At 41.5% G+C, this 12,947-nt stretch overlaps 1 long non-coding RNA gene across 1 annotated transcript; it reads left to right on the forward strand.

Annotated features, from left to right (window-relative positions):
- The first annotated feature begins 247 nt into the window (after positions 1-247).
- Positions 248-5,258, forward strand: LOC126987350 (uncharacterized). The gene is made up of 4 exons (XR_007740797.1): positions 248-459; positions 1,738-1,920; positions 2,990-3,048; positions 4,059-5,258. It is a non-coding gene; the product is annotated as an uncharacterized LOC126987350 (long non-coding RNA).
- Positions 5,259-12,947: the final 7,689 nt, after the last annotated feature.

Raw genomic sequence — 12,947 nt, forward strand, 5'->3', positions numbered from 1 at the left:
ATTATTAAACCGCAATTATATTACTTTCTCTGCATGTGTGGGTAGATGTGTTTTATGTGTTTAACCTTTCTGTATACATACTGGAATGAACCAAGGAATTGTAGCCCTACTGCCGTTCTTTAAAACTATGTGATCATGTTTTTCTTCCAAACTCATTGTTTTAGCACGCACGCTGACTTCCATCAGTAATGATGATATATATACACTGAGTCATTGGTTTGTAGGGGGAAAGAGTGGGTGAATATAATTATCTCGGTCCAACTTATACTGTTTATTATACCGCTATTTGCAGCAATATCTTTCTCTGCTCCGATGGCAACGCTGCCTCGTTCAAAAATCATAACACCGCCGCGGCCGCCACGATTACCAGCCGGAGCCTCAAATCATGTCCCTTTGTGGTGATAAAGAGGACACAGCCTGGTGTGAAGCTACATTTATTACGGAAGGATGCCAGCCGGGGTAAGTGATATATATATAAATAATGATAATGTGGAAATTCTAATCATTTTCACGCTGACAGCTGTTCTGAACTTGCTAACTGCATGCCTCCCCTCCTCCCGCGGCAAGAGGCCGAATGGCCTACACACGGCAGCTCCAGATTCCTCCCCATTACCACTTGTCAGCCTCGTCCATGTAGCTATCCAGTCTACTCTTAAAACAAGCTATCGTCCCTGCACTCACTATGTGATTGCGGAATCTATTCCATTCCCCCACCACTCTATTACTAAACCAATGCTTGCCCATTTCCCTCCTAAATCTATACTTTTCTAATTTAAGTCAATTACTGCATGTTCTATCTTGCCAAACATCTTATGCAAAAGTTAACCAGCATATCTCCACTCTTTCATTCCTTACACTGATAAACTGGAACAGCCCTCCATTGTCTGCATTTCCTCCTGCCTATAATTTGACCTTCAAGAAGAGTGTATCAAGACTCTACTTTTGTCTGTTTGGGAGTGGCGAGTAGTGGGGCTTTTTTTTCTAGTACGCTTTGTTGCTCTTGAGCTGTCTCCTTTGTTTAAAGAAAATAATAGTTAAATAAATGGAAGTTGGCCGCCAATGCTTCCAATACATTTTGGTGCCATATCTACAAGTGGCTGGTGACTGTAAGCATCTCAGCAACCTGCATGCATCTATGCCATTCCTATCACGGTGCATGGAGCAAGCTTCACATAACACTCAGACAGAGACAGTTTAATTATGGTTACATATCAGACTCAGTTTATTGCTCAGTCTATTAGGTGCAGTGCTGTTAATATTGTTAGTGGTAGTATTAGTACAATTAATGTATTTATTTTAATTAATTTATCAATATTTATTTATTATATTCTTAGTGTTTGAAAATTCCAATACTAGCATTAAGATAAACAAAAATATCAGAAATATATTTATACTCATTAATTATTATTGCTTTTCTTATTATTACTTCCTTCAATGTCCTGGCACTTTGACATCTAGTGTTTTTCTGTCTAGCAGCCAAAATTGTGGTCTTTCTGAATGTGTATGTCCTAAGTCTTCATTGGTGTATCTAGCTATATAACAAAATCTGCATCTCTCCCTTCTCACCCAGTTGTCCCTACATCCTTTCAGTATCCAAAGAATTTCAATTTACATCTTGTAATCACTCAACTAATGCAGTGCAATCCTCATCTCTGTATTTTACCGTGTGGACATACTCTTTCCTTCCATGTTCCACTGTCGTGTGTTATTCCATCTAACACAACCACATCCCAACAGATCCGAACATGTCCGATATCATCCAAGAGAATGTGGCAGCTGAAGGGGGAGAGGCCAAGAAAGAGGCCAAGGGTGAAGACATTTAGCCACCCCCCCTGAAGTACATGGCATCATTCAACCCTCTTGGTGAGCTGCAGGAATGTGCTTCCCATTGCAGTGCACCAGCTCCATGTACTGATTTTGGTATGAATACTTCATCTAGTGTTTGTTGATTGTTGTGTTATTAATCTAATTATGACTTCACAAAATAGACTGTGCAAGTCACTTAACACATGCCCTGCTCAACATCACTTTTAAGTTGTAGAATTCCTTCATATGGATGCTGATTTATGTATCCTGAAATGATTGGATATTGATTGTCTTAACATTTTTTTTGTCCATGATCACTGAACCATGTTACGGTATGTCTTTGGGTGCAGATCCAGGAAATGAGTTTTTGGGAGGATGTCAGACTTTTTGCGGGTGGAAGGAGCATTAGCATTACCGATTAGCCATTCTCGGCAGTCCTGGTCTTGAAAAACTGGTGAAGTGACCTAAATCAATGGGTATAACGGCCTGGACTTTGTGCCAAAGCATTGTTTTAGCCGCAGCGCGCTTTTGAGCTAGTTTTCCTGTATCACTCAGGAACATTGGGGGGGCCTGGGACCCCTTTGGATCCACCAGTGTAGCTATGTCTTATAATATATCTATCCTTTACAGTCTGATGGTGCATCCTTCTAGGTTGTAAAGTTTTAGTAGCTACTCATGAGAAGTATTCCTTATAATGATCATTGATTTCCAGATGGTTTGCACTAAAAAAAGTGTCATGTAACCTGCCGCAAATAATAATCAGCTGTAGTCAACCCTTGCTTTAAAGAACCAATATGGAGGAAAGGGGTGATGTTATATCCAAAAATCTTTTACATCTGAAGTATCCAACCTTTTTGTGTATAATAAACTTTGTTTGTTACATGAACTTAAAAGTTCACAATTTCCATACATGATTCTTTTTTCCTTGTATTTGATGATTAATCCTGACATGTATTTCCATTATCAGTAGGTAATATATAGTAACAAGACAATAATACACATTATAACAATGTATATATTATAGCCCAATGAGTGCACGAGATCATTTACCTAATCAGTGACGCCAAGTCCAGGAGTCCTTCCCTAAATTCTTTGCCCAAATTTGTGACACCAAGTATAATAACTAGTTTTAGTGACCATTTTCATCCATTTTCACTTTGATTAAAAAATTGCCTCTCAACAGGTGTGAACTTGATGGGGTTGGAGGAAACTCGACTCGGCCATCAAGCTCACCACAATATAGTAAGGAACCTCTTGTTCTCAGTGATAATTTATCCTCTTTAGTTACTATTCCGTGTTGCTTTAATCACAACTAATGTGTTGGAAACATTACAGCTTAATAACATACCTCACATCTCTGCATACAAATTGAGTTCAATATTTAACTGTTACACCAGTAGGCTTCATATCTCAAAAAAAAAGTATGTAAAAAGGTTGAAATTTTGAATGATATATTTAAACTCTTTATTATGTTTCTATGGGTGTAGTACCGTTACGATTAGTCGAGTGATCAGCATATGGGTCTTATGTTTTTGCTAGCATAGGTTCAAATTTTGCCATAGGCTGGCATTTGATAGTAACAGTAGTGTCCACAGATACCTACCTGTTCCTTGTTTATCCTGTTCCACTTTAAACCATCACTGGCCAATCTTTGAAGAGGTAGCATAACCTTGAAGTGCCACTAACAAACCTTTGTCCATTCTTCTGATGTGATTTTTTTTTTTTTTTTTTTTCCACCTGCCTATAGCGCCGGTAGGTTTTCTTCAGGCGCCTGGCGGTCGGCCCAGGCCCGTCATGAAGCAGGCTTTTTTTTTTTTATAGTGGTGCCATTTAGTATTGGCTCATGCTGCCGCCCGGAACTCATTCTTGATTCACTTGGATGGTTTAGCAGGGCTTAGGTATGACTAACATTGCAGAAACAGGGAATTTTTATATTTTTAGTGTGGCAACACATTGACAAATGTTTTAGTATGGACTGAACATCAAAGATATATATGGTAAATGGTTGCTTGTAGATCTTGACATTATATCTGTCAAGAGTCTCCAGTTGTATCCTCTCCCCCATCTCCTGAAAATATTACTCTTGTCAGGCAATCTAAGTGAAGCCTTCCATCGATGCTGGCGTGCAGACATAATGTCAATGCTTAGATTCACTGTCCTTAAAGCACTGAAAATAATGCAATTACATGCACATATTTTATTATTTAGAATTGTGATTAATTGTGATTAAATATTTTTTCATGTATTTTCAGACATGAAAAGTGAAAATTGCTGCACACAACAGTCTGTCGTCTGCACCGGGAGGCAAGGCAGCTCAAAGCCCAGGCTGTTACAAATCCTGGGCAGTTTTTCCCCAGAGCCAGCAATTTTTTAGATCCAATAGGGATGGATTTTTTCTGAGGTCAGGTTCAACATGCTGCAAGATGCCAAGATCTAAGCCTAGTAGGAGATATGGGTTACAAGAGAGGAGGTTTGCTCTGGCCTTATACTATCAAAGTCCAAATGCTAATAGATTTCTGAGCACAGTATTTCACTTGCCTTCAGTTTCAAACCTTCACTCATGACTCAGGGGTATTTCAGTACATGTTGGCTGGAGCAAACAGACTCTGACAGCCCTGCAGCAAAGAGCACAGGCTTTGTCAAAAGAAGAGAAACTTTGTGGGATTTGCCATTATTTAGTATTACTCTTGTTACGCCAAGAATTTTTTTCCATATACTTTGCCAAATATTGCAAGTAATGCACCATTGTTGGGCTTGCTTGTTATAAATCAGATCTTGTTCAATTAACAAGCTTTGGGTGTCTGCCACTTTCCAGTTGTAATGCAAGGAATCATTTATCTTCCCTGCTAGATATCACACGTAATGCACCATTGTTGGTTTTGCCTGTTATAAATCAGATCTTGTTCAGTTAAAAAGCTTTAGGTGTCTGCCACTTTCCAATTGTAATGCAAGGAATCCCCTGCCAGATATCGCATGTAATGCACCATTGTTTGTTTTGCCTGTTATAAATCAGATCTTGTTCAGCTCACAAGCCTTGAATATCTGCCATTGTTTATTTCAGGTGTAATGCTTGGAAGCATTTGTTCTCTTTCCTACCCAACAGTATGCAATGCTTTATTGTGGATTTTGCCTGTTATATTTAATCTTGTTCAGGTAGCAAGCTTTTGGTGTCTGCCTTACCTAACATGTGCTGCAGTGACACTTGGCTTGGTTTCATAATGTGAAATACAGCATGTACTTTCATCACACTGTCTATTATCACGTGTCTGGTATCATTAATGTGGCTTCCAGGAGTAATCTTGTTTGTATTACAGCTTGCAAATTTTTTTCTGCTTTATATGATATACATAATCACATAGGTATGATTTACAAAATGTAATGGTAGTTGATATTCTTGACTAATGCCTCATAAACCTTGTGAAAATTAATGCTTTTTTGAATGGGGGGGGGGGGGGGGGACAGAGAGTGGTTTGTTTGGTTGGCCAGTTCAAGGAGTTTCATATCAAATGATTATATTACATCCAACTTTAATATGTGCTAAAAACATATATTTTATTACATCCAACTTTAATGTGTGCTAAAAACATATATTTTATTACATCCAACTTTAATGTGTGCATAAAACATATATTTTATTACATCCAACTTTAATGTGTGGTTCCTGCAATAAATGCTACATGTTTACTGATGTAGCCTATGAAATACATATCACTCTCTGCCCTGTAATTTAATTGGTGTGTCACATAATGCAGCATAACTTTCCTGCTATTTTCTTACACTATGAGTTGCCTTATTTTGTCTCATTTGCTTTTATCATATGTGCCTCTGCTGCATAGTTGTGCCTACTGAGCTTAATATCTTCATGACCCTGACACCAAGGTCAGAGCTTGTGAGATCATACCGTGTCCTACATTCCATTTTCACCTCCAGGCTCGCCTGTCTCCCAGGACCACCAAGTTATTGGATTCCATTTAAGACAACTCATGTGTTACCTTCTTAATGTCCTCCATCATGTATTTCAGCATGTTTTATGATGCTTTGCTCTTATATTGATGTGCCTTGCAACATTTTTATACAGTTTTCATTGTATATAATGCACCATTGTTGGTTTTGCCTGTTATAAATTGGGTCATGTTCAGTTAACAAGCTTTGAGTGTCTCCCATTGTTTATTTCAGTTGTAATGCTTAGAAGCTTTTGTTCTCTGCCCTGTCAAGCAGTATGCAATGCTTGCCATTATCTGGCACTTGTACAGTTAGTATATTTTTACTCAGCTAAGAGCATTTTGCAAAAGGTAAAGGTAAGGCTGGGGGCATACGCTGTAGCAGCACGTGGCCTCGGTGCTCATATCTGTAACATTAGCCCATGAGCCTGTGGTGTTAGGGAACCCATTACCCTGGGACACAGGACCAGTGTGACATCCGGGTTACCACAGTTGCAAAGGCATTATAGTAATTTAGCATGCATAGAATGTTGTATGCTTTGCTTGTATTTAAAGCACTGGATATGTTTGCTACACACACACACACACACACATATATATATATATATATATATATATATATATATATATATATATATATATATATATATATATATATATATATATATATATATATATATATATAGAGATATATATATATATATATATATATATATATATATATTAGCAAATGCTTTCTACATCATATTTCTCCTAAAATAAGAAATTGATATAGTGTAGATAATACCTAATAAAACATAAGAACAAATATATTTTTCTTTACCCCATTAGTAAATCATTTTACAATGAAAAAAAATAAGTGAAGGCTGGATAGGGTGCTGTGGCAGGTACTTCAAAAATAGTTAAGCTACCCCTGAAAAGTGACGTTTTTGGTGGGCTGCAATAGATGGCGCTACTTCTGCACGCCCGAGAAATTACTACATACCACTATCTCTTCGTATATAGTCTCTATGGGACAGACCGAGGTGGTGTCGGAGCATCTCGGGTTTTACAAAATCATACCGGAATTAGCTTTCGCCATGAATAGGAGACACACACAGATAGCACTAAGAGGGGAGATTATTGGCCTGAGACACAGCGGCTACAGTATCCTGGCCATTGCCAACGAACTGGGAATATCACCTACAACAGCTGCTACGTGAATCAGAAGATGGGAGGAAAATGAAGATCTTGCTAACATCGGTAAGTGGAAAATTAGTATATGCATTAAATTAAAATTTTACAAAATTTAACTAATTCCTTTCCTACTTGCCAGTTGATTAGCATTACTTGACTGTTTTACCTTGATAGACCAGAGAAGTTATTAAAATGGTATTAGTGTCATGTATTCAGTGAGTTCAACGTATCGTATTTGTATGAGCATGGCCACAATGTTAGGCTGTAGTACTGCAAATAGGAAGGACCATAAATACACTATTGCCTTAACTACTGTTTCATGCTTTACAGCCAGGACACCCCGTGACGTGTAACAACACAACAGGAAGATGAAAAGGGCCGCTGTAGCACATCTGCAGCGTTTGCATTTGCACGGGTCGGTAGATACTATCCGGAGACGGCTTCATGGCGCTGGAATTCACCAAGGGGTTCCTGCCAGGAAGAAGAAACTCACGCGTGCACGCCGTGCTGGCCGTTTCGATTTTGCCTCTCAGCATGTTGGACAAGGCCTAGAGGTCTGGTCCAGAGTTGTTTTCTCTGATGAGAAAACATTCCGATCGAGTGATCATGGACAGAAATATGTGTGGAGAATGAACAACACCAGGTAATGTGTCATCGCTCGTAACAGCATTCCCAAGGTTATGACCAACCAGCAATTTTATCATCACCTTTATAAAAAAACATGTATTGATGTTAGGAACACCAACTGCACACATCAATATTACCTATATCCCCCATATACTCACTTCTGCTGATACAATAATACTAGATCTGAATTACTGATACTCCTGCTATTGTCTGTCCAGAGGGAGGGAAAATACTACTGTGGAACACTGACTTCATTCAGTTAACTGACACTGTCACACACGTGTAACAGTCATATCCACACATTATAATTGCCATCCATGTTTCCTAATTTCAGAATATCAACGTGTTGGGGGAAGGAGACTTAGCAAATATTGTCATTACAGTGGCATTGTCCATCCACAACATCCATGGACGCTAGTGGGCCGCCCCGCAAAAGGTGTGACGTCAGTCACGTCACGAAAACGGGAGGCGTAGGGGACGAGAGGTGATTGAAGACGACGAGAGAGTTCACTTCAGGCTGGGACACGAAGAGGTGAGGAACGGGTATCTGGAGTCACACAGAACGAAAAGATGGCAATAAAACGCGGAGAAAATATCTAGGTCCTCAACATTTCAGTGGGAAATATGACTGCTTTGCTTATTCTCCAAGCAAGAAGGGTATTTTTTGTAAGCCATGTGTCTTGTTTGGCTCGACAACTGCAGGAGGTGTTCAGCTACGAAGATTAGTACGCGAACCACTTCAGAATTATGCTTATTTGACCGGACGTGATGGATATTTGACAAGTCATCTGTATAATAATTTTCACGTCTTCAAAGCTAAGCAGTTGAAATCACAGAAAATAGGTGGTAATCTGAATGTGTATGAGCAGGTAAATTCTGCAGCTGCAAATGAGCGAGCCAGGAATAGAGCAGCTCTCAAGCCCATTCTATTTGCAGTTGGGTGTCATGGTCGTCTGGGAATTCCTTTGCGAGGTCATCGTGACAGTGGACAGCTTTCTGTGGATGAAGCGGCGTCAGTGAGCTATGATCAAGGAAATTTTCGTTCCTTGCTGCAGTTAATGGTTTCATGTGGTGACAACGTTCTCTCCGACCATATAACTCACTGTGGAAAGAATGCTTCTTACATTTCTATTAACATACAGAACCAACTAATTGAGGCAATTTTTGAAGTGATAAAACGAACTGCTGTGGAGGAACTGAAGAACAACAAATATTTCACACTGATGGCAGATGAAAGTACTGATGTAAGTGGAAAGGAACAGTTGAGTGTATGCCTTCAGTATGTTATGGAAGACTCAGCCATTCGTGAAAGACTCCTGTGCTTTGCCACAGCCCCAGACCTGACTGGAACAGGTCTTGCAAACCAATTGTTGACTATCATTAATAACGCAGGACTAGACATTTCGTATCTGGTTGGCCAGGGATATGATGGAGCAGCAGCTATGTCAGGTGACAAAAATGGTGTCCAGAGGCACATTCTTGAAAAATGCCCTACAGCTCTGTACACTCATTGCATGTCTCACTGTCTTAATCTCTGCCTAGTCAAAGCCTGCCGCCTCCAAGAAATACAGTCAGCAGTTACCTTTATAAATCAGATCGCACTTTTTTTTTTTAATTCCCCCAAAAGACTGTTGGTACTGCAAGACTAAATTGGTGAGTTTTGTCCATCAAGCTCTCATACTCGATTTAAAGATTACTGCAAAACACGTTGGGTGGAGAATCAGCAGGCAAGCCTAATCTGCAGTGAAGTATACCCTGCAGTAGTGGCATCACTTGACGATTTATCTACAAACAGGGACTCTGAAGTAATTGGAAAAGCAACTACTTTCAAGTTCCTATTCCACTATTCAACTCCTTCGACACGCTTTATCAACACAATACACACAACCATGACACACAACACCCTCCCCTCCTGAACCCCAAACACTCAACACCTCTCTCCTCCCATAGCCCTGCTCCATCCTTCACATCCAGCCCCATCAACCCACACAGACCGGTGCGTTCCCTCCGTACGCCAGACTCGACTCATCACTCACCTCTCACTTCCGTTACTAACAACCCTAGGCCTGCCCTATCACCCTCACCCTATTCTATACCCTTCCACTTTCCCCAGTCCCTATTTCCTTTTCCTCATCGCCTCCCGTTTCACCTCCCTCCTCTACTTCTTCACTCCCTTCCGTTCCTTCTTCATCATCACCATCTTCACCTATCCCTTTACGTCAACAACCACCACGTCATAGCCACACTTCCCTCCGACTTTTAACAATAAATTTCCGTAGTATTAAAACGAAATAGCCGAGCTACACCATCAAATCACCACACATAACCCAGACATAATAGTAGGGACTGAGACTTGGTTGACTTCTGACGACGACAGTAGTGAGCTTTTCCCTCCCCCCTTTAGTATGACCGTTTTTCGTAAGGATCGTCCGACAGACCTCGCCAAAGGTGGCGGTGTTATCATCGCCACCAAGCCGGGTCTTTGTGTTAAGCATAGGCCTGCCCTTGACACAGACTGCGAAATCCCCTGGGTCCAGTTACAAACCTTCAACTGTAAATCTCTTCTTATTGCTGCTTTTTACAGACCGCCTTTTACTAATGCAGACTATTTACACAACCTTCAAATTTCTCTTTCACGCATACAGGCAGACAAACACATCTGGATCACAGGTGATTTCAACCTCCCCGACATTGACTGGACTGCAATATCCCCATTTGATCCTCCCGATGCTGACGCCCCAACCCCGTTATTCCCCACACAAACAGACGCCAACAACACGACACATTCATTGACATCATAAATACATTTTCACTCACAAACAGTACTCCAGCCAACACGAACACATACGGTAACGCGCCCCGCTGGCCACGGTGGTCCTTTGACCACAGCACACACACTTGACCTTTTTCTCACCAACAACATTCTTAACATAGCAAACACTCAGGTTGTCCCAGAACTTAGTGACCACCACTGACCTACGACCGATTAGGCATAAACAGAGACCCAGACAGCTTTTCGTTTTTTCAAGGGCTGACTTAGACATGATCAAACAAGACCTAACTGATTTCAGCACTGACTTTTTGGCAACAGACCCACACACAAGACCTCCTTCCACCAACTGGAACAACCTGAAACACGCCATACACGCCTCAATGAACAGACACATACCACGAAAAACACTTTCTAGTAGGTAGGTAGGGATCTACGCAGACAACATCGCAAGAAACAAAGACTCTACAGACACGCGCAGACATACAACACAACAAATAATTGGACCGCCTACAAAAACCACCAAAAGACATTTTCCAAAAAATTTAAAAGTAGTGGAACGCAAACACATAGCAACCTACCTCGCAGACAACGTAAGAAAAAACAAAAGAAACTTTTTCAAATTCTTTAAGACGCGCAAACATGACACTAACTCGATTACATCACTTAAATACAACACTAACACATTAGTAACCAGCCCACAACACAAAGCACAAATACTCAACACACAGTTCCAATCGGTATACACACAAGAACACAACCTGACACTAAACATGCCACACAGCCCCTTCCCCCCATAGCCCCCCTTGACATTACGACTAACGGAATACAGAAATTACTAGAAGGACTCGACACAACTAAATCCACTGGTCCCGACAACATTCCCGTCTTCATCCTTAAATCCTTTGCCCCCATCCTTCAGGCCATATTCACCCAATCACTATCATCCACCTCATTACCCTCTGACTGGCTCTTGGCAAACATTAATCCTTTATTTAAGACAGGTGACCGGACTGACCCAGCCAATTATCGCCCCATCTCACTAACATCGATTCCATGTAAAATTTTTGAACACATAATACACAAACACATAATGAATCACCTTGACGCGAACAACATCCTTACTGACTCACAACACGGCTTTCGACCTAAACGCTCATGTGAATCGCAACTCATTCCTACATATCACGACATTACGAGGCTACTTGACATTACGACGTGACATTAAACAAGTTGACGCTATTGTTTTAGATTTTGCCAAAGCCTTCGACAAAGTCCCGCACAAAAGACTGACATTAAAATTGAAATACTACGGTATTTCAGGACCTATTCTTCACTGGATCACTGCATTTCTTACTAACCGGACTCAGCGTGTTCTTCTTGACGGATCTTCATCTGACACTGTCCCTGTTTCTTCAGGTGTCCCACAAGGCACCGTTCTAGGCCCCCTTCTTTTCCTCCTGTACATTAACGATCTTCCACTGTCAACGCCTAACTCTTTCGCTAGACTATTTGCCGACGATAGTTTACTGTTTAGAGCAGTAAAGACTACTGACGACTGCAGACTACTACAAAACGACTTGGACGCCCTCGAGCGGTGGGAACGCACCTGGCAGATGCACTTCCGACCAGACAAATGCAAACTATTAAGATTCACCAGGGCGCACAACCCCATCCATCACACTCACACTCTCCACTATTCAGATTTAGAATCAGTTCACACACACAAGTACCTTGGTATCCATCTCTCAACTAACTTGAAATTTAACACTCACATAGACCATATCAGTGCCACAGCCAACAGAACATTGGGGTTCCTGAGGAGGAATTTACATAACTGTGTAACGATCCGAATGTGAGTGAATGAGAATGTGAATAAGTCAGTGAGTAACAGAGTGAGTAAGTGTGAGTGAGTGGGAGCGTGGATGAGTGAAAGAGTGAATGAGTGAAAGAGTGAATGGGTGGCTAAGGAATGTAAGTGCGTAAAAGGTTATGAGAAGATAACACGGCGAGCGAATGAGTAAATATCGTGAACGAGTTAATGAAATCCCTCATCTCAAAGACTCGAACCCCCCCCCCCCAAGAAACCAATAACTAGTTAGTTAGATAGGTAGGGGTTTGATTGTAAAAGAATGTTCCGGAAGGGAGAGAGAGTCAGTAATGCGGGGTTAAAAGATCACGTGATGGAACGGAGAAGCTGATGAGTAAGCGAGGAGGAGGAGGGAAGAGCAGGAGAGCACCACAAGCTTGGGAGACGTGAGGGGACGAACACCCCTACAGCAAGGAGCGGCAGCGAGAAAACACAGAGAAGCGGGCTGGTCAGAGAGGTGTCCATCTCTCCACGCAGCCCCCGACCCACACACCACCCACGGCCTGCTGTGTGAGGCGGGCTAGTCAGGAGACGAGCAGTAGGAAGCAAGAAAGGCAGCGAGTTGGAGTTGAGTGAGAGAGGTGTCCATCTCTCCACTCAGCCCCCCCCGAAAAACCACCCACGGCCTGCTGTGTGAGACGGACTACAGGATGGGAACTTGTATGGCGGGGTAACCTGCCCCTAGACTGCCCTGGTGGCCGATATACCACTGCCCCAAGCTGCTCCCTACATCACGACGAGCGCCCGCCTCTTCACA

This window comes from Eriocheir sinensis, chromosome 64 (assembly GCF_024679095.1).
Source record: "Eriocheir sinensis breed Jianghai 21 chromosome 64, ASM2467909v1, whole genome shotgun sequence".
NCBI lineage: Eukaryota > Metazoa > Arthropoda > Malacostraca > Decapoda > Varunidae > Eriocheir > Eriocheir sinensis.